This window comes from Dasypus novemcinctus, chromosome X (genome assembly GCF_030445035.2).
Source record: "Dasypus novemcinctus isolate mDasNov1 chromosome X, mDasNov1.1.hap2, whole genome shotgun sequence".
NCBI classification, from domain to species: domain Eukaryota; kingdom Metazoa; phylum Chordata; class Mammalia; order Cingulata; family Dasypodidae; genus Dasypus; species Dasypus novemcinctus.
In genome coordinates this window covers 79,428,423-79,447,135 of record NC_080704.1, presented here as the reverse complement: position 1 = coordinate 79,447,135, position 18,713 = coordinate 79,428,423, and the positions used below count along the sequence as shown (strand labels likewise).

At 40.7% G+C, this 18,713-nt stretch overlaps 1 pseudogene; it reads right to left on the bottom strand.

Annotated features, from left to right (window-relative positions):
* The window catches only part of LOC131277126 (phosphatidate phosphatase LPIN2 pseudogene), a 50,264-nt pseudogene extending 31,551 nt beyond the window's left edge, over window positions 1-18,713 (bottom strand).

Genomic DNA, 18,713 nt, shown 5'->3' with positions numbered 1-18,713 from the left:
TGTCCCCTGCATAGGGGAGCCCCTACGCAAGGAGTGCACCCCATAAGGAGAGACACCCAGAGTGAAAGAAAGTGCGGGCTGCCCAGGAATAGTGCTGCACACATAGAGAGCTGACACAACAAAATGATGCAACAAAAAGAAACACAATTTCCCCTGCTGCTGACCTCAACAGAAGTGGACAAAGAAGAAGACACAGAAAATGGACACAAAGAACAGACAACTGGGGTGGGGGTCGGGGTGGGAGTGGGGGTGGGGGTGGGAGAAGGGGAGATAAATAAATAAATATTTTTAAAAAAGGAAAGAAAGAAACACATCTTAGACCCAGGGATCCAAGGAGCTTGAAAGTGAATGGCTGGAAAACTTTCTTACAATCAAACAATAACCAAAAAAAGTCAGGAGCAGCTATATTAATATCAGACAAAATAGACTTTAAATGCAAAACAATTATGAGAGACAAAGATGGACACTACATATTAGTGAAAGGGATAATCTTCCAAGAAGAATGAACAACCATAAACATTTATGCTCCTAACAAGGGCGCCTCCAAATAGGTGAGGCAAACACTGGAAAAACTAAAGTGAAAGAATAGATGCCTCTACAATTATAGTGGGGGACTTTAATACACCACTATCAACTTTGGATAGAACATCTCAAAACAGAATCAATAAAGAAACAAAAATTTTCAACAGTATATTAGAGGAGCTGGACCTAATAGACATATACAGAACATTACACCAAATACAGCAGGATATACATTTTTCTCAGTGCACATGGATCATTCTCCAAGATAGACCATATGCTAGGTGTCAAAAAGTCTCAATTAATTCAGAAAGATTGCAATCATACAAAATAATTTCTCTGACCACAGTGGAGTGAAGCTGGAAATCTGCAAGGGCCAGAGGCCCAGATTTCACACCAAGATATGGAAATTAAACAGCACACTCTTAGAAAAACAGTGGGTCAAAGAGAAAATCTCAAAAGAAATCAATGACAACCTGGAAAATAATGAAAATGATAACACAACATATTAAAACTTATGGGATGCAGCAAATGCAGTACTGAGAGGGAAATTTATAGTCATAAATTCATACATCTAAACAGAAGAAAGAGCTAAAATTGAGGAACTAACTGCACACTTGGAAGAATTAGTAAAAAAACAACAAAGTAACCCCACAGGAAGAAGAGAGAAAGTAATAGCAAAGATGAGCAGAACTAAATGAAACAGAAAATAAGAAAGCACTTCAAAACATAAACAAAACCAAGAGCTGGTTCTTTGAGAAGATGAATAAAATTGACAAACCCTTAGCTAGACTAACAAGGAAAAAAGAAAGAAGATGCAAATATACAAAATACAAAATGAGAAAGGAGATATCACCACTGACCCCACAGAAATAAAGACTATCAAAAGAGGATACTTTGAAAACCTATATTCCAACAAGAAGGACAATTTAGAGGAAATGGACACATTCCTAGAAACACATAAGCAACCTACATTGAGGAAAAGAAGAAATTGACAATCTCAAGAAACCAATCACAAGTAAAGATATAGAATCAGTCGTTAAAAACCTCCCAACTAAGAAGAGCCCTGGGCCAGACGACTTCACAGGTGAATTCTATAAAATATTCCAGAAAGAACTAACACCAATATTGCTGAAACTCTTCCAAAAAATCAAAAAGGAAGGAACATTGCCTAACGCATTCTATGATGCCAACATTACCCTAATACCAAAGCCAAACAAAGACACCACAAGAAAGGAAAATTACAGACCAATCTCTCTGATGAACCTAGATGTAAAACTCCTCAATAAAATACATGCTAATTATATTCAACAACACATTAAATGAATTATACACCATGACCAAGTGGGATTCATTCCTGGCATGCAAGAATGGTTCAACATAAGAAAATCAATTAATGTAATACACCATATAAATAGATTGGAGGAAAAAAAATCACATAATTATATCTATAGATGCAGAAAAAGCATTTGACAAAATACAGCACCCTTTCTTGATAAAAACACAGCAAAAGATTGGAATAGAAGGAAAATTTATGAACATGATAAAGGGTATATATGAAAAACCCACAGTGGACATAATTTACAATGGTGAAATCCTAAAATCTTTCCCTCCAAGATCATGAACAAGACAAGGATGCCCCACTATCACCCCTTCTACTTAAAAAAAAATTGTCTTAGAAGTACTTGCTCAAGAACTGAGGCAAGAACAAGACATAAAAGGCATCCAAATTGGAAAAGAAGACGTTAAAATTTCATTATTTGCAAATGACATGATCCTATACATGGAAAACCCTGAGAAGTCTACAAGAAAGCTTCTAAGAACTCATAAATGACTTCAGTAAAAGTCACAGGTTATAAAATCAATGCACAAAAATCAGTAGCATTTCTGTACACCAATAATGAGCAAGCTGAGGAGGAAATCAAGAAACAAATACCATTTACAATAGTAAATTAAAAAGTCAAATACCTAGGAATAAATTTAACTAAATATGTAATAGACTTATACACAGAAAACTACATGACACCGTTCAAGGAAATCAAAGAATACTTAAATAAATGGGAGAATATTCCCTGTTCATGAATAGGAAGACTAAATATTATTAAGAAGTCTGTCCTACCAAAACAGATCTATACATTTAATGCAATCTCCCAAAAAACAACACAATATTCTTTAATGAACTAGAAAAACTAGCTATGAAATTTATTTGGAAAGGAAAGGGACTCTGAATAGCCAAAGACATATTTATAAAGAAAAATGAAATTGGAGGAATCACACTACCTGACTTCAAAACATACTACAAAGCTACAGTACTGAAAAAGGCATGGTATTGGCACGAGGATAGACACACTAACTAAAGGAACTGAATTGAGAGTCCTGATATAGATCCTCATATATACAGTCAGATAATATTCAACAAGGCCACCAAACCCACTCAACTGGAAGAGAAAGGCCTCTTCAACAAATGGTACCTGGAGAACTGGATATCCATATGTAAAAGAATGAAAGAGGATTACCAACTTACACCTTATACAAAAATCAACTCAATATGGATCAAAGACTTAAATATAAGAGCCAAGACCATAAAGACTTTGGAAAGCAATGTAGGAAACCATCTACAAGACCTTGTAATAGGAAATGGCTTCATGAACTTCACACCAAAAGCACAAGCAGCAAAAGAACAAATAGATAAATGGGACTTCCTCAAAGTTAAAGCCTTCTTCACCTCAAAGGAGTTTGTTAAGAAAGTGGAAAGAAAGCCTACACAATGGGAGAAAATATTTGGTAACCATATATCTGATAGGAGACTTATATCTTGCATATATAAAGAACTCCTATATCTCAAAAATAAAAAGACAACCCATTTTAAAAATGGGGAAAAGATTTGATCAGACACTTCTCCAAAGAAGAAATACAAATGTCTATAAAGCACATGAAAAAATCCTCAAAATCACTAGCTATTAGGGAAATGCAAATCAAAACTACAATGAGATACCATCTTACTCCCATAAGATTGGCAGCTATGAAAAAAACAGAAGACTACAAACACTGGAGATGATGTGGAAGAATGGGAACACTCACCCATTCTTGGTGGGAATACAGAAAGATACAGTCATTCTGAGGACAGTCTGGCAGTTTCTCAAAAAACTAGCTATAGATTTGCCATATGACCCAGCAGTTCCACTGCTGAGCATATACCCAGTAGAACTGAAAACAAGGACACAAACTGATATATGCACACCAATGTTCATAGCAGCACTATTCACTATTGCCAAAAGTTGGAATCAACCCAAATGCCCAACAACAGATGAATGGATAAATAAAATGTGGTATATACATACAATGGAATACTACTCAGCCGTAAGAACGAATACAGCATAAACACATGTGATAACATGGACGAATCTTGAGAACCTTACGTTGAGTGAAGCAACCCAGGCATTGAAGGACAAATACTACATGACCTCACTGATATGAAATAAGTAAACCAAGCCATCTCAGAGAGCTAGAGACAAGATGATAGACTTAAAGGAATTTGGGGGTTAAAGGAAGGTTATGAGCTGACACCTGGGTGAAATCTATGACAAGCTGGAGGTAAGTATTTGTACAGGGAAGGGATAAAATGGGAGGCATAGGAATACTTTTGGGTGGGGCTTTGTGGGCTTGAGGGGGGCTAGGGATGGGAGGATGGGTCAGATGGCCCAAGAAATAGGGGGAGGCTGGGGGAACCATTTGAACATAGGAGATTGTCAGGTATGTGGTTGGAAGTATAATGTTGAGAAAACGTTTTCAAAAATATTATAAGGAAGGTTACCTGTTTAAGATACTTAAGGGAAGTAGACTTGGCCCAATGGATAGGGCATCCGCCTACCACATGGGAGGCCCATGGTTCAATCTCCAGGCCAACTTGACCCTTGTGGAGTTGGCCCATGTGCAGTGCTGATGCCCAAAAGGAGTGCCGTGCCACGCAGGGTGTCCCTTGTGTAGGGGATCCCCACGAGCAAGGAGTGTGCCCCTTAAGGACAGCCACCCAGCATAAAAGAAAGTTCAGCCTGCCCAAGAATGGCACTGCACACATGGAGAGCTGACACAACAAGATGACGCAACAAAAAGAAACAGATTCCCGGTGCCACTAACAAGGATAGGAGCAGTCACAGAAGAACACACAGCAAATGGACACAGAGAGCAGACAACTGGGGGGAGGGGGAGGAGAAGGGGGAGAGAAATAAATTAAAAATAAATAAATAAGATACTTGAAGGGGAGAATTTTACACAGGGCAGGCTTCTAGGGAGTGTATGAATGCTCATTTTGTCATAGTGGGTTATATCATTGGATGGAGACCCACACAATGAGAGTAAAGGTATACCCACATTCTGGGGAGGACTGATGTTCTCAAGTAGAAAGAATTAAATCTCTCAAGAGAATTGGTGGCTCCCAGTGGGTTAGGGCAATCAAGCATATCAAGACCTCGACATTTTTGCAAGTATCTGTGAATATGGTCCTTCAAGTAATGAAGATTGATTGTCACTGTGGGCCCTGAGGGGAGGGGGAAAGAGGTATTGAATAGATGAAATCAGTGTAACTGTGGCGCAGTGGAAGTTTTCCACAAGATTATGCAACAATGGATATAGGACACGTTAAAGTACACCAAAAATGTATAAAAGCCTATAGGCTAAAATGTAAACCATAATGTAAACCCAAGTGTAACCTTGTTTGAAAGCTATTGTCTCAATATCTGTACATCAGTTGCAGCAAATATAATATGAACATGTAAAAAGATCATTGCTGGGGAAGGGACAAAGTGTTCAATGCTGGATATGTGGGAGTACTGTATATTGTATATATGAATTACTGTGATCTAAAACTTTTATGAAGACAAACTTAATAATTAGAAAATAAAGAAAAGAAAAGAAAGGACATAGACACTGAGGAAGAAATGGAAGAAATTACCTTGCCACTGTACATAAAGGGCAACACTTAGAGCAGTGACAAAAGGCAAAACATCAAAAGCAAAGCTTTTTCATTTTTAAATTTTTAAAAAAGATTTATTTATTTATTTCTCTCCCCTTCCCCCCCACCCCGGTTGTCTGTTCTGTGTCTATTTGCTGCATCTTCTTTGTCCACTTCTGTTGTTGTCAGTAGCATGGGAATCTGTGTTTCTTTTTGGTTGCGTCATCTTGTTGTGTCAGCTCTCCATATGGACGGCACCATTTTGAGGCAGGCTGCACTTTCTTTTGCTCTGGGAGGCTCTCCTTATGGGGTGCACTCCTTGCGCGTGGGGTTCCCCTATGCGGAAGACACCCTTGCGTGGCATGGCACTCCTTGCGCGCATCAGCACTGTGCATGGGCCAGCTGCACACGGGTCAAGGAGGCCCAGGGTTTGAACCGCGGACCTCCCATGTGGTAGATGGACGCCCTAACCACAGGGCCAAGTCCGCCGCCTTTTAATTTTTTGATACTCAAATTTATTTTTACTTTATTTTTTCTAAATTAATATGTCTTCTATATCTAACCTTTAAACCCATCACTATATTCCATTTTACTATTAATGGAACCTGGCAATATATTAGGTTTCATTTTCGAAGAAGTTTTGGATTACAGAGAGATGCAACTATGGCAGGGGAGGAATACTGGTGTGGGATGTTATTGATAGGGAGCACATGATGAGAAGGGAGTTCTCCAGGGCATGTATACAGGGTACATAAAAATGTTTGGAGGGAAACGGACTTTGGCCCAGTGGTTAGGGCGTCCGTCTACCACATGGGAGGTCCGCGGTTCAAACCCCGGGCCTCCTTGACCCGTGTGGAGCTGGCCATGCGCAGTGCTGATGCGCGCAAGGAGTGCCGTGCCACGCAAGGGTGTCCCCCGCGTGGGGGAGCCCCACGCGCAAGGAGTGCGCCCGTGAGGAAAGCCGCCCAGCGTGAAAAGAAAGTGCAGCCTGCCCAGGAATGGCGCCGCCCACACTTCCCGTGCTGCTGACGACAACAGAAGCGGACAAAGAAACAAGACGCAGCAAATAGACACCAAGAACAGACAACCAGACAACCAGGGGAGGAGGGGAAATTAAATAAATAAATAAATCTTTAAAAAAAAAAAAAAATGTTTGGATATTTTCATAGTGGTTATAGTTAAAAACAACAACTGAGGGAGTGCTGAGTTCCTAGCCGGGGGTGGTGGTGTTCTATCACATTCCCCAATGGAACAGCAACAATCCCCCAAGAGCAATGGCTAAGACCAATAAAGAAGGATGGTCCAACAATGAACCCTTGAAACTAATGACTATGCTTGTGAGCCTGTGCACCTGAAATAAGAACAAGGCCTAGAGCTGTAGGGTGCCTAAGAGTTCCCTCCTGAGAGCCTCCATGTTGCTCAAATATGGCCAGTCTCAAAGCCAAACTCAGCATGTAAATGCATTGCCTTCCCCCCAGCGTGGGTCATGACTCCCAGGGATGAGCCTCCCTGGCACCAAGGGATTACTACCAAGTACCAGCCAACAATGTAACTAGAAAGCAACCTTGAATAAAAGGGTTAACTCAGACCAGCAGAATATCTCAGCCTACATGTAATATCAGGTGTCAAAAATGCTTTCTGACCTTGAATAAAAGGGGGAAATGGAAAGGACAAATGAGTTTATATGGCTATGAGTCTCCAAAAAAGAGTCGGGAGGTCATCAGAGGGGTCAGTCTTACGCATGCCTCAGCAGGGTCCCAGAGACAGCCAAAGTAGATACAAGCCCAGGTATTGGTTCTTCTGAGGGCTACAGAGACCCACAGGTTCTATGGTCATGACAGCTGGAGTTCAGTGCCATGTCAGTTGGCCCTACTTTGGAGTTTGTGTTCCTGAGTGTGATGGAGTTGAACTCAGATGTGATCTTTGTTCACAAGCCTCTCCAGTTACTTTTACCAGACCTGTGGTCGGCACTGGGGTTTGTTGTATGCTCAGGGGACCTGAATCTCTGGACTGTCCATGTGATAGCCAGGCCCTGAGCCTCAACAGACCTGCAACTCTACCCTCTGGTTTAATGAACTTACTCCAGCCAGCCAACAGGGAGGTGAAGAAGGTCAACCACCACACCAGGGAACTGAGAGTGCCTACAACTGCAAGCAGGAGAATTGCATCCATCATCCATGGGGAATCTAAGCCCCCTCTCAATATAAAGATGGTGTGGACATAACCATCCCAGGGTCCACAGGATGGAGGAATAGAGTATGGATTAGAGTGGACTTACTGATATTCTATTCTGGAACTATTGTGATTAGTAATGGAAGAACATGTAGCATTGACGTGGAGAAAGTGGCCATGGTAGCTGCTGAGGGCAAGGAGAGAGAAGAAGAAATAAGATGTGGGGGCATTTTCAGGACTTGGAGTTGTCCTGGGTGGTACTGCAGGGACAGTTGCTGGACATTGTAGGTCCTGCCATGGCCCACTGGGTGGACTAGGTGAGAGTGTAAACTACAATGTAGACCACTATCCATGTGGTACAGCAGTGCTCCAAAATGTATTCACCAAATGCAAGAATGTGCCACAATGATGAAAGAGGTTGTTGATGTAGGAGGAATGATATGAGGGGGGTGGGGACTATATGGCGATCTCATATTTTTTTTAACGTAACATTAAAAATATAAAGCCAAAAAATTTTTAATAAAATTTTTAAAAAGCTGGACAATTTTAAATACTTTGAATAAGTTGAACAAATATCAAAGAAGAGCTATGAAAAAAAACAATAGGCAAGAGAAAGAAATTGTCTATCACAGTAAATTCACCAACATATTCAGATGCCTAGACATCAGCAAAAAAATTATAAGCCGTACTAGGAAACAGGAAGAGATGGTCCAGCCAAAGGAACAAACCAAATATCCTGAAGATGTTGTGGGAAACTGGCTTATCTGTTCCTTATTGTAAATGTTACACTTGTTCTGTTGTAGATATTGCAGTTGTCAGATGTTGTAGTTGTTCCCTATTATTGTAGATGATGTTGCAATTCTAATAGCAAACAGCTGCTTGGTAGTTTCCAATAAATACAAGGTGGAAACTAGGGTCGGTGCTCTCAGTTCCAGAAGCTGTGAGTCCCCTGGTCCCATCTTTATCTCCTCTCTGGTGTCTTTCTCTCTGTCCTTTATTTCATAAAGTTCTGAATTGCCTTCCCTTTGAGCCAACCTATCATTGAGCTGATCTCAGCATGAAGAGATATAGGATTTAAGAAAATTAACCAATGATAATCACACAACACAGCTAAACAACTCAAATAATTGAAATAAAATATGACTAAAGAGATAAAGGATATTAAGAAGACACTGGATCAGGATAAAGAACAATTTGAAAGCCTGAAAAGAAAAGTGACAGAGCTTATGAGAATGAAAGACATGATGGATGAGATTAAAAATACATTAGAGGCACATAAGAGCAGATTTGAATTCCTCAAAGGCAGAATTCATGATTTCAAAAACAGAACATATGAATTGGAAAAGACAGGAGAACAGAAAGAGAAAAGAATGGATAAATGGAAAAGGGCCTCAGGGGGAACTGAATGGCAACATGAAACTCACAAACATGTGCATTATCAGTGTCAAAGAAGGAGAAGAGAATGGAAAAGGGGCAAAAAGAATATCTGAGGAAATGATGACTGAAAACTTTCCAACCCTTATGAAAGACATAAATATCAATATCCAAGAAAGACAACACATCCCAAACAGAATAAATCCAAATAGACCTACTCCAAGACACCTACTATTCCGAATGACCAATATCAGAAATAAAGAGAGGATACTAAAAGCAACAAGAAAAAAAAGCATCACATTAAAGGGAACCTCAATAAGGTTGAGTGCTGACCTCACATCAGAAACCATAGAGGAGAGAAGAAAGTAGTATGATATGTTTAAGGTACTAAAAGAGAAAAACTGCCAGCCAAGAATTCTGTATCCAGTAAAATCGTCCTTCAAATATGAGGGTGAGTTCAAAGTCTTCACAGACAAACAAAAACTGATAGAATGTTTCCAAAAGATACTAAAGGGAATGATGCAGCCTGAAAGGAAAAAACAAGGGCAAAAGACTTGGAGAAGAGTGGAGAAATGAAGATTATTAGGAAGGGTAAGTGAAAGGGTAAGAAAAAAACACAACAGAAAATAGCATAATATGACAATAGAAAGCCAAAGGACAAAATGAATGAAGTAAATAATGCCTTTACAGTAATAATACTGAATGCTAATAGCTTGAACTCCCCAGTCAAAAGGCATAGACTAATAGAATGGTTGAAAAAATACAATCTATATTTTGTCTACAGTAGACTCACCTCAGACAAGGATACAACCAGATTAAAAGTGAAAGTCTGGAAAAAGATATTCCATGTAAATAGTAACCAAAAAAGAGCTGGAATAGTGATACTAATATAGGACAAAATGAATTTCAAATGCAAAACTTTCATAAGGGATGAAGAAGATCATTATATATTAATAAAAGGGGCAATTCACTGAGAAGAAATAACTATACTAAATATTTATGCACTTAACCTTAGTGCCCCAAGATACATGAAGCACACTTTGGCAAAACTGAAGGGAGAAATAGATGTCTCTACAATTGTAGTTGTTGTGGCAGTTTGATATTATTTATGAATTCCAAAAAGAGATATAGATTGTTTCTAAACTGCTCTTTTAGTCTGGATATGATATGCTTTGATCAATTTAAATTCAAAGATTTTAAGTTTACCTAATTAAATCAATTCAGGGCCTTGATTCAACCACATCAGTAGGGCATGGCTCAGGGTTGAGTGTCTGCCCCCTTGGTCTATATAAATGGACACTCAATCAAGAGGACACACAGGAGAAGACACAGAAGAAGAAAGAAAGAAAGAACTTTGTCGGTTTTGATCCTGGAACCCCAGGGGAGAGATGAGTCATTTGTCTGAGAGTTTACAGCTGACCTTGTGAAAAGACCAGAGCAGCAAAAAAGCCCTGAGAGACGAGCCTTATGCCAGCCTACAGCTGAGATTGGAAGAAGCTAGGCCCATGGAGCTTTAAGAGAAGAAGGAAGGAGAGACCAGGAGAGATCACATGCCATCTTGCTTCAACACATGGCAACAGAGTTTGGTGAGGGAGTAACCTTGAGCTGGACTCTTCAGGGCCTTATAACTGTAAGCTTCTACCCTGAATAAACGCCCTTTATAAAAGCCAACAGAATTCTGGTACTTTGCATCAGCACCCCTTTGCCTAACTAATATAGTTGGAGACTTCAATACACTGCTCTTAGTATTGGACAGAACATCTGGACAGAGGATAAATAAAGAAACAGAGAACTTGAATATGATAAATGAACTAGACCTAACAGACATCTATAGAGCATTGCTCCACGAAACAGCAGGATCTATATTGTTTCCTAGCTCTCTTGGAGACTTCTCCAAGATAGACCATATGTTGAGTCACAAGACAGGCCTCAATAAATTTTAAAAGATTAAAACTATACAAAACACTTTCTCTGATCATAACAGAATGAAGCTAGAAATCAATAATGGACAGGAAAAGGGAAAATTCATAAATACATAGAGATTAAACAATACACTCTTAAATAATCAGTAGGTCAAAGAAGAAATGGAAAAAGAATTCAGAAAATATCTTAAAATGAATGAAAATGAGAATACAATATGTCAAAACCTATGGGACACCACAAAGACAGTGCTGAGAGGGAATGCTTACATTAAAAAAGAAGAAAGAGGGAAGCGGCTGTGGTTCAATCAGTTAGGCTCCCATATGGGAGGCCTTGGGTTTGCATCTGGGGCCTCCTTGTGAAGGCAGGCTCACCCACACGCTGCAGAGTGCCGCCCAGCCTGCAAGTACCACAGAGCACCACCAAGCCCACAGATGCCATGGAGAGCCAACTCAGCAAGGTGATGCAACAACAAAGGGAGACAAGCAAAAACAGAAGAGCACACAGCGAGTGGACACAGAGAGCAGACAGCACACAAAAAAGCCACAAGGGTGGGGGATTAAAAAAAAAGATAAAATTGAAGATCTAATTTCACACCTGGAGGAACTAGAAAAAGAACAGCAAACTAATCCCAAACCAAGTCAAAGGAAAGAAATAGTAAAGATTAGAGCAGAAATAAATGAAATCAAGAACAAAAAAGCAATAGTGTCAACAAAACGAAAAGTTGGTTCTTTGAGAAGATCAACAAAATTGAGAAAGTCTTAGCTAGACTGACAAAAAAAGAGAGAAGAAGCAAATAAATAAAATCAGAAATGAGAGGAGGGACATTACCACTGACCCCACAGAAATAACAGAGCTCATAAGAGGATACTATGAACAACTATATGCCCAAAAAACTAGACAATATAGATGAGATGGACAAATTCCTAGAAACACATGAGTAACCTACACTGACCCTAGAAGAAATAGAAGACCTCAACAAACCAATAACAAATGAAGAGATTGAAACAGTCATCAAAAACCTCCCAAAGGGAAGCAGATGTGGCTCAATTGATAGAGCTTCCATCTACCATATGGGAGGACCTGGGGCCTCCTGCTGAAAAAGAAAAAGAGAAATCATGCCTGCATGGCAAGCCAGTGCCCATGTGAGTGCCCACGGGGTGAACCAGTGCCTGCATGAGTGCCCACGTGAGTGCCTGCGTGATGAGCCAGTGTCCTGCACAAATGAGTCATGCAGCAAAATGTGACACATCAAAAGAGAGACAAGGAGAGAGTCAAGGTGAAGCACAGCAGAAACCAGGAACTGAGGTGATGCAATTGACAGGGAACCTCTCTCCCCATCAGAGGTCCCAGGATCAAATCCTGGTGTATCCTAGAGGAGATAAAATGAAAAGAGAAGACAGACAGCAAAAACAGCAGGGTGGGAGAAGGGGAAGGGGGGGATAAATAAATAAATCTTAAAAAAAAAGAAAAACCCTCCCAAAGATGAAAAGCCTGGGACCAGATGGCTTTACAAGTGAATTCTACCAATCATTCAACAATGATCTAATACCAATCTTGCTTAAGCCTTTCCAAAAATATTGAACAGGAAAGAATGCTACCAATCTAATTCTATGAAACCACCATCACCTAATACCAAAACCAGGTAAAGATACTATGAAAAAAGAATATTACACACCAATTTCTCTAAGGAATATAGATACAAAAATCCTCAACAAAATACTTGAAAACTGAATCCAAAAGCACTTAAAAAAATTATACACCCAAAATCAAGTGTTTTTTTTAAATTTTTAAAATTAAAGTTAATAGATCATATAGAACATTACATTAAAAAAACATAAGAGGAAGCGGACTTGGCCCAGTGGTTAGGATATCTGTCTACCACATGGGAGGTCCACAGTTCAAACCCCAGGCCTCCTTGACCCGTGTGGAGCTGGTCCATGCGCAGTACTGATGCGCGCAAGGAGTGCCGTGCCACGCAGGGGTGTCCCCCTCATAGGGGAGCCCCACACGCAAGGAGTACGTGCCATAAGGAGAGCCGCCCAGCGTGAAAGAAAGTGCAGCCTGCCCAAGAATGGCGCTGCACACACGGTGAGCTGACACAACAAGATGACGCAACAAAAAGAAACACAGATTCCTGTGCCGCTGACAACAGAAGTGGACAAAGAAGACGCAGCAAATAGACATAGAGAACGGACAACCGGGGTGGGGGGGTGGGGGGAAGGGGAGAGAAATAAATTAATTAATTAATCTTTTAAAAAAAAATAAGAGATTCCCATATAACCCACTCCCCACCCCCCACCCCATCATTTTTGTAAATTATATTTTTTGAAGATACATACATCACAAAAAAAGGCTACATTATAAAAAACATAAGAGGTTCCTATAGACCCCCCATTCCCCCACCCTACTCTTCCACACCAACAACCTCCCCATCATTAAGTAGGTTTTTTTTAATGTTTTTGCATTTAATTTACATTTGTTTATTGTTGTAACATCTCGTTTTGAACTTCAAACATTGCATCAGAGTGAGTCATTTATCTCAAGACAATTGTCTGTACCATAACTAAGAGTACTGTACTGATGTTTACATTTAATTCCTGAAAGTTTAAAACTTATTAGTGGCATTACTGTCTAATAATAAAATACTTCATCATAGACTGAACTTAGTTATTAAAGTGAAAGAGCAAAGTTAGCCCTCTTTTTCTTACCTTCAAAACAAACCAAAAAACTTTTTACCTGGAAAGTAAACACTTACTTGAAATAAAAACTCAATTTTTAATCAGTTTCAATAAAAACCTGGGAAGCTCTAAACCATGGGAAATTAGGGCTTCTCAAAGAAACATGAGACTTGAAAAGAAGATAAAATTTCCTGAAGAGCCTGTTTGCCAACTTTTGAGGAGAGAAAGAGCTTATTTTGTTTTATAAAAGGTCTTGCCTGTACCTTCAAGAGTGAACTGCAGCATGGCTGTGTGCAGGTCTGAAAGTCAAGCGGGGTTCTAAGGGCAGAGGTACTTTCCATGCATTTGGTTAGCTGCTGTTTCACAAAGATCCGACAACAGTGTAGAGGTGAACCTAGACTGAAAAACACTACCTATAATTTTTAGCAGCTTTTGTTTTAGGACATCATGCTAGTAACTTATTTTCTTTTTCCAGTTGAAAACTATGCAGATGTATTTTTATTAAGCACAGCAAAACACAGTACTCAAATATGGGGCTAAGTTAACATGCCTATGTGTACTTCCTAAAGCCTGATGAAGATGCAGATGTCTCCTTTTCCAAAAGTATAAGCTTAAAACACAAGGACATAAAAGCAAATACTACAGTCAGACTGAATTGGGCTAAGGTGCCATTTAATCAATGGAGCAACAGGGAAGAGCTCAATCTGCCCTACACCTCCCTGTGATACTCCACATCTCTGAAAACAATGCAGGTGTGATGCTACTTCATTAACTCACTACCTGAAGTATCTGTGTACAAACACACTAAAGGGCATATCTCTTTCACAGATAAAAACAAATGTCATTTGTTGTACCAAATGGCAAAGGATTTTTAGCACAAACAATACTTTCATAACACTATAGTAATAGTAAGTCATCTACGTTCAGTAAGAGGGACTCCTTTAAATAAGGGAAAAGACTTATGTTAATTAGCATATATACCCACTGGATCAATAGACTGCAGTGACAGTCTATTGCTATGAAACTGGGACGAAGGGACCAAGACACTTTTACCCAGGCTGGGACACCCTGGTTCCTCTAAAGAAGGCCTATGTGTCCAAAGAGAAGAGCTTGTCAAGAAAAGGACAACCTAAAAAGGACTAAAGAAGGTATGTATTAAGATTTTTCATATCTCACGTAAGCAAAGAAACCTTACTAAGCTCAGGCTAAGGGCATAAAGCTCACATCCTACCTCTAAACCAAAGGCTTTATAGAAAACATGCTAAGAGTATTTATAAAATAAAGCAACTGCATATCTGCTCTACTAGGATTTTAATTCACTAATTAGATAGAATTTCATATAAATGTAACCTAGTTTCCTTAACCTACTGTACATAAATACTTTCATCAAACACATTAAACAATTAGTCCTGAAATATTTAAAGTGAGAACGTTTGAACTGCAGAAAGCATGTGTCATTTATTCTCTGGGGACATGTGCCAATGAAAATTGTATTCAAGGGATTTCAAAATTGTCTCTGCATCTAACAACACTAGAGGAAAATGGCTGAAATAAGTCTAGGCATTTCAACTTTCCTATCTGGAAAAAAATACCACCCCTCTTTCTCCATCTGTAGATCAGTATCAATTTAGGGTGAGAAGAGCCCATCAGTACAATCACAGGGGAAAGGGGAGTCAGAAATGAAACCACCCTAAGAACATTGCACCTATACCTGTAGCTGCCACTTTCTGCTCCCTCACTGATGGAATACTAGGAACTTTGGTCATTTTTGGTCCCATGAAAGCCTCCTTTCTAACTGATCTCTTGATTTTAATACTGAGGTGATTGTCAACACCCATCCTGATCTTGCCAGGCTCCTGAAAATTACTTGCCAATGATAACCTGGAGATGGGCTCATAGCATGCAGCCCTTCCCTGGTACTGTCTGTTCAGGAACAGTTGACACAAGCTCAATCCAACAGGTCTGTAAACTGAGCTGCCCTTTATGTTTTAGTGAAAGTACATGGCACCCCCATGAAAGGTCTCTCATGGTGTGCTCAGCTGAAGGGATGACACAGAGCAGTGGATTGATGGGAACTCCAGAAGCCTTCTCTTCAGTGGCCCCCAATGGCTGTGACTCCAGATGCCAAAACCAAAGACTGTTGGCCAGCGGCCTTGAAGTGAGCTTCACTGTGTTTCCCTGGCAAATCTAAAGCAAAGAATTTTAGAAAGCCCACCTACACTGGGAACAGGCAGAAGGCCAGAGAAAAGGACTCTTTCCAGGACTGAATACAACTGTCTGCATTTCTGAGGCCTCCTTGAAAACAGATGGGTTATTATTTTTAAAACCTGATTTCTACTATTAAGACTTTAACTGCAGACATCCAACATATAACTGCAAAGCCTGTTTCTTCTGGCTAGATCTAAAAAAATAACTTAATGTTCTTCTGTCATGGAGTGTTAGAGGTTCCCCTTCACTAGGTTTGCAAAAATTAACAAGCTGTAACTCAGTTGCCGTTGACATACATTGAGGAAAGACAAGCCCCCTCCCTCAGAGCCTATGTGTCTGAAAGCAAGACACTTCCCCAAAGGTTAAATAAAGAAACCACGTGGAAAGGGGAATAAAGGAAGACAGAGACCTTCACTCCCTGCATATCAAAGGAACACCTGTTCCTCCAGCATTCCAAGAAAACCTAACTCCCTAACCCACTATACGCTAGCCATACAAGGGAAAATTTTCACTTCTAGGACTTCCTATTGGCCCCTGCACCTCACTTGGAACCTCAACCCCCTCCCACTGACTATCATTTCCCCACCTAGGAATGTACTGTATAAATTCAAATCCCCCCTTTCCAGAAGTGGGCTGAAGTCTCTCTTCAGACCCCTGCCATACCTGCGGGAGGGCTGAAGTCTATCCTTCAGATCCTCTCCACTGGAAGAGCTTTCCAATAAACCTTCTCCCTGTACTCAGTCTCCATGTCCCAGTGAGTACTGTTTTTCTCCAATATGGAGTGGCCACAGAGAAGAAACTATGATTCAAGGTGATTTTCTTCACCAGAAGTCCATACTGCTTCACTCTTAGGACCCACGTTTGCAAGGGCCTCATTTTTTCTAGGCATGGACTCCCAACCTGGAAGCAATACGCCCAGGCAGGGACTCATGCAGGAGACCAGGGACTCCTTTTCGTTGGCACACAAAAACAGCTGTCCTATATCAGTGAAGCAGGAAAACAGGAGTCCAGATGAAGGAATGTGCACAGACAGTGATAACGGGCACACTAATCACCTATGGCTGAAAATTCAGCAGACTCTGATTTTTGGTGGAATGCCCTGTTTTAGACAAATGGAATCTTTTTTTTTTTTTTGGTCTTTATTTATTTTTTAATATTACATTAAAAAAAGATGAGGTCCCCATATACCCCCACCCCCTCACCCCACTCCTCCCCTTGACTGCCCAGGGGGATGGGGTGCACACTGCACTCTGTTAATGGCTTGTCACATCCACTCTTTTTGAGCTTCTCTCTTCTTCCTTTAAAATTGTGCAACTAAAGGAGAAGCCAGTACATTATTCAACCCAAAGCCCATGTGGTGACCGACACAGGTAACAGCACTCACCTCACCTTTAGGGCATTGAGCTCTGGAAGCCAACCTGGGAAAGTGAAGAAGGAAGGCAATCCCAGGCCCAGGGAGCGCTGCGGGTCCCTGCTTGGGAGAGCTCATGTTCACTGCAAGCTTCTGTCTCATCAGCTCTTGTGGCTCTGAGGTTAACCCAATCTTCTGCCCGGAAGAAAGGAAAGTCACATTCCTGTCTTGTGAGTTCGGGTGATTGAAGACCTCCCCACTTCCACGAGGCATCTCCTCAGGCCAGATCATCTAGGTTCCCGGCAAGGATTGGGTCTCGCCAGTAGCAAAAGGAACTGAACTCAGGGCATGGAAAGGCAGAATTCTCTTCTTTATTGAGAAGTTGAAACACATGCTCCATGAGCTCACTCATTCTATGATACGATGACTTATTTCCTTAGGTCCTTTCTTGTATTAATTCACCCGCGGAGTTTACCGTGAATATTCAACAATCTATAACTCCAACTTGGGTGTAAGCATAGACATCATTTGGGTCATTTCCAAAGGTAACATAGAAGGGCTGCTTTGATGGTGCAAACAAATTTCTGATATCATTTAGACACTCAATTTTTAATTTCTCTGGCTTCTTTTCTATTACTTCCCTTGGGAAGGCAGACAATAAGCTGCTGGGGGACAGCATGAAAGGGCTTTGACATTGACGCAGTAGAGGTATCCATAGGTCAGTCAGTTATGCCTATGGAGTGGGCAGAACAGTACAGAAACGTGTAGCCATTCTTACTGATAGAGCTTTACTCCGATAAGTCCAATCTTTACCCAGCTGTGAAAGAATCTGCCCCAAAGCATCAGACTTGGTTATAGTTCCATCAATATCAGAAATGATGATCTTGTCATTCTAGTCCCACAGGTAAATGGTCCCTGCACAGCAGCAGATACCTCGATACTGGGTTGTGGTGCTAAATACAACATCATTTGGGCCACCCTAGAGCTTCAGTTTTGCAATCTGATCTGAGGAGAGCCTCAGAGACTTCTTGTACAAGGTCACGCCAGTGTGGCTCAGATGCTCCCCTGGGACGGGGTCACACAGATTGACTCTTCATACTCTTTGAGCCCTCATCGCTGGACAAGTTACCCTCAGTAAGCCTGGCATTGACTGGCTCTTTTGTCCTCAACAGCGCATCTGTGGTGTCTCAGATTTTCCCTCCTTGGCCGCTGACAGCTGTTTAGTCATGCTTTCTCTCTTAGGCCAAAACCACCATAAACCAGATTTCTTTGGCATCTTGTCTTTGACCCGGGACTTGACTGTTGCCTTAGGCAAACTCTTCTGGAATACTTGCAAGAGAAGGACCATAGGTGCATCTAAAGCCCAACTGTAGTAAAGGTTATTTATCCATATTACAAGATTACGATTGTCTGTAAGTCCAGGGTTTTCTGCAAGCTCATGTTAAGTAATGATATGCTCCATGAATTTTTCTTTAGAAATTTCTCCATTCTCACTGAGGCCCCCACAAAGCGAAAGGGTGACATCAGGCAAATCCAT